Source organism: Kryptolebias marmoratus, linkage group LG3 (assembly GCF_001649575.2).
Source record: "Kryptolebias marmoratus isolate JLee-2015 linkage group LG3, ASM164957v2, whole genome shotgun sequence".
Taxonomy (NCBI): domain Eukaryota; kingdom Metazoa; phylum Chordata; class Actinopteri; order Cyprinodontiformes; family Rivulidae; genus Kryptolebias; species Kryptolebias marmoratus.
This window is the reverse complement of record NC_051432.1, coordinates 12203290-12208059: the sequence shown is the minus strand read 5'-3', so window position 1 is coordinate 12208059 and position 4770 is coordinate 12203290. Positions and strand designations below refer to the sequence as shown.

At 38.5% G+C, this 4770-nt stretch overlaps 1 pseudogene; it reads right to left on the bottom strand.

Moving 5' to 3' along the window:
* LOC108232280 overlaps nucleotides 1–2017 on the bottom strand; it is a 5757-nt pseudogene extending 3740 nt beyond the window's left edge.
* Between the last annotated feature and the right edge of the window lie 2753 nt (nucleotides 2018–4770).

Sequence of the window (4770 nt, the reverse complement as noted above, 5' to 3'; positions counted from 1 at the left end):
GTAAAATCTTGGACAAAACTGGATTAAAATTAAGCTTCAGTTAACTTTGAGACAAATCACCTCAATTTCTTCACTCAGGCTGCCCTGACCATGGATCTGAACCATGTCGTCAGTAACAGGAAAGTTACTGGGCAGGGCTTTACAGCGTCGGATCATCGTGGGGTTGAGACCATTCAGAAACTGGTATCCAAAGAATGCATCTTCCCTCCAGTGTTGTTGGATGTACTCTGAGTAAACCATGAAAGAATTTGACTTTAAACACAACTGTAATAAATGCTTCTGCAGATTCAGATCGTCTAACACCAGTTCATAACATACAATTCCTTCAATTTTATATTAAAACATTTTTTTAATGGTTTGGCCAATTAGTGTACACAAGTATGTAATCAAAGGAAGAGTACCCGATATGTCAGTCCGTTTACAACAAAACACTCTGTCAATATCGTCAATATTAGTCCATCTTTCTTTACGATCAGCCAGCCCCTTCAGTTGCAGCTCTTTTAGTCTAGAGAGAGAGGGGGGGAAAGAAGTTTGAAATAATTTGACATAAAAAAAAAGTGACAAGTGAGGTAGAATATGAGGACCTGACCCTGTGGTTGATGTGAAGAGAAACTCCGTCTGCTTAATGAAGGAGAAGCGGACCTCACACGGTAGGGACTGAGGACTGTCTGCCTTCATGCAGTGGGGGATTCCTTCTACGTACACATTCCAGCTGAGTGAAAAGCAGAGTTTATGTTCAGTTTCTTTTTTAGAATCGGAAAATTAGAAAAAAAAAAAAAAAAACAACAACACACACACACAAAACCACCCACTTACAAGATTCCCCATACTTTATTGTGCAATGACAAAATGCACATCACTTAGCTCTTACCGGTAGTCCTCCCGACGCTGATTAAGCTCCTGCTCTCGACTGTACTGGCCGAGATGATGGTTGTCTTCAAAGACTTTCAGAGCTGAAAAAAAAAGAGAACTTGTAAAGTGATATTCTTGAGATGGATTTGGTTCCCCCAGGATATTCAACTAGCACAGGTCTACAGACCTTTTCCCGCTCTGAAGCGATGCACCATGCTGTCAGAGATCCAGCGGTAGATGGGGAAGGTAAATGTGCGTCCTTCAGGAGATTTGACCTCCACCTTAGAGAGAAACCAAGAGTCCTCTGGAAACAGCAGGAGAGGCTTTTTGTCGATCTCAACCAGCACCAATTCTCCAATGGAGGTGGGGCAGGTCACAGAAAAACTTGCTACCTAAATACGATTCAAAAAGTTTGGTTTGTTAACATTCCAGCGCATATGAGCGACATGAACACTGAATCAAATTCTTATTTTTGGTGGCCTAATTGTGCAAGAAGTGGCAGCTTTTTAGGGTTGCTGAATACCTGTTGCGACACAAACATCTAATGGTTTTAGCTGTTGCAAAAGACAAAGCTGAAGAAGCACAAAGATACATTTGAATGGGAAGTTTAATCTTTCAGACTTACAGCTCCTCTGACAAATGCTGAAGCCCCCCTCAGGCTCACGAGATGCTCGCGTTCACTCTCCCCATCTGTGCCCACCAGCTTAATGAAGACAATGTTGAACGTGGTGGCATTGACATTATTGCCAGTGAACACAGTTACTTCATAGTCCACCATTTTAAAAATTAGATTAATCCTGAAAGTGAAGAAGAGGAGAAATAAATAGCTCTGATTAGGCAAACCATATTTACATTAGCGCCAATTAACCCGCAACACGGAGTTACTGATATAATTAGAAGTAACCTAAAATAAATATAACATTCTTTTCCAGAATAACTTCATTCAGGTCTGTAACCAGTCACAGAAATACATTAGCCTTACAGAAACCACAATGAGGAGAAAATCCTGCTTCTTACAACTATTTGAAATACCTTTTCCTGAAGACTGACCGTTGCTAAAGAGAGCACAAAGTTCCTCTGAACAGGATCTGCACATATGCAACTGATTGCCTCAAATTTTCTTTTATACACACATGGTGTTGTGGGCGTGTCCTTTAAGTATTGGCCTTTGGTGATGAAACCGCCTGAAGTCTTATCTGTCACTTTGAAGGAATTTCCTGTTCTAAGCGGACTGTTGGGAAGTTTTTAAATGCTTTAAAACATGTGAAGAGGTATAAGATATAAAAAAAAAAAAAAACACAGAAAGGTTTCATCTTTGTCCTCGATGTTATAAAAGATGGTGCGTGGTGGTGAAGGACCCAAATGCAGCCATTTCAGCAACTTGCATATATTATTTAATTACAAAACTGAAGCAAAAACAAGACTTGGTTAACCTGCAGAATGCACAGATCAAACAAAGAAGTGAGGACAAAGTCCTGGGAAGGATGATCACCAGGTGAAGACAGGTGTGCTAATGACAAATAGAAACCAGGTGAGGGTGAAGCTGGACACAGGAAGAATTGAAAAACTTTTAGAGGGAAAAGAAAATGCAAGACAGAGAAGTACTCTAAACATAATAAAACGTCCCAAATAGCCAAACAATCAAACAAAAAAAAGGTGTAGTTGTACATATGAGTCATATTGCTTCATTTTAATGAAATTGTTTTTTGCAGTTGCTCCACAGGAAAACAACATAATGATGCAATATTTGTTTTATGACTTAAGAAACACCTTCATGTGTAATGCAACACCTGATGTGTCAGTTTTCTTAGAAAAGGCCCCAAGCACACAATGAAAAACAATCTTGTAAGGAAGTAAACTTGTATTTTACCTGTTAATATGCTGGCTACCTTGGTGCCGCAGTCTTGTAATCCTGAGACTGCAGGTTCGAGCCCAGGTTGCGACAGGAAGGGCATCCGGGGTAAAACAATTGCCAAATTGTGAGTTTGCTCGCTGTTGCAACTTTTGAAGAAGGGAGCAGCTAAAAGCACTGAATATGCTGTTCACCTTATGAGAGTACCTGAGGTCATCATAGAGGAGTCCTTGGGTTGTGTTGAATCAAGAAAACACAGGTTTGCACAAGAGGCAAAAGTCTTTTCCTAAAACTGAACCTCAAAACCTCTACCAAACAAAGATTCAGATAAGTACAGAGTTCCAGTGAAGTTTATGGCTGGGCTAATGTTCCTTTTAGTTTAACTTTTTATTCCAGGGCACACTTGTGTTGTGTAGAACAAGTCTTCTGTGGTAAAAGTTAGTGTGAAAATGTGAAACTTCTGCAAATGCAAGTATGCTAACATCATCCAGAACGGTTATTAGGAAATAAGTAATTCATGAAAGAACTGAGATGCCCTGCAGCTGGTTATGCAATTTAGAAAGGAAGACGATCTGAGATGAACACATTGCCTTTTTACCTTTGTGATGGTATAATTTACTGCCAGTCTTTGAGGCAACTAAAGGAGGGTGGGGTGGGGTGGATCCCAAATCACCAAAGTTTTTAACCTTTTAGTTCTTATTGACAAGGGTAAAAAAGACTACCTTCTATTAAAGTGTTGTTTAAAAAAATTCAGCAACTGCCACTGAGAATACACGGTTAAAGTTGCAAAATGAAAAAAAAAGCAAAAACACAATCACCAATAAAGTTGTTCTTTAGTGCCGTGCGCAGTGCCTCACCTCATCTCCTCTCTTCTCACAGAGATGAATCAGAAAACCTGTTTTAAGGAAGAATTTTTTTTTTTTTAGAAAGAAACCCTAAATAACAGGCCTCTGCACCTGTTAGGTGGCTGATCTAATCTTTTTTTGCTTTTGGCTCTTTTCTTTGTTGTTCTCTGTCTCGTTAAAGCTGTTTTTCACTTAGTTCCAAGAAAACATATTTGCCTGCTAAGAAATATCCCAATAATAGATAATTTCAACACCCAAAATAAATTAAAAAAAAAAAAATTCCACAACCAAGATTGTTACTAGACATAAAGCCATCCTGGGGCACAGAGCAAGACAAAAAGCCCAATTCCCATAGATATTTTGTAAGTACCCCCATACATACACTGTATTTACCCCCATAAATACTCTGTAACTCCCCTGTAAGTACCTCCATATATATCCTGTGAATACCCTGAAATTACCCTATTAAATATCTGTAATTGCTCTGTATGTACCCTGTGATTACCTTGTATGTACTCCTGTAAGTGTCTGCAATTACCCTGTAAGTTCCCCTATATGTACCTTGTAAATGCCCAATAATTGAGCTTTGTGTACCCATTAGTACCCTATAAGTACCCCGTATTTACCTTGTAAGGTCAGTGTATGTACTCCCCTAATCTTACAATAAAATGTAGCTATTTATAAATTCTTTTTATATTTGTATCTAAATCAACAAAATGTTTTAACAGACAGGAACAACATGTAAAGCTTTTTTTTTGGTCAAACACACCAAAGTGTCTGGTATAAAGAGCATGAAAACTTTACATCCAATTAGCTAATGAAAACAGATAATGTATAGTCAGACTTTAAATGTCAGCAAAGGCTAAATGTTGAATTTTTTAAAGTGAGACTGCCCCACACTGCGAGCAGACTGATTGTTTGCCTCACTGTTAATGATAATGGTTCAGTTGCACTGAGATTTGAATGACATTAAAGCACAACTGAGTCCTCTTATTGACATTTAGTTATGTGACCAGAACTACCGAAAGGTCTTATAGATTACTGATGAAAAAAAACTCATGTATGGAGTTCTGATTATGTAGTTGGTCAGAGTGGTTCATGTATAGATTCTTTACAAAACACCACAACATAAAACCTTGGATCAGAAATTTTAATGTTTGAATTTATCGTTGCTCTTAGTGGCTGCAAGAAGGTGAAAATGAAGGATTTCGACATTAATGG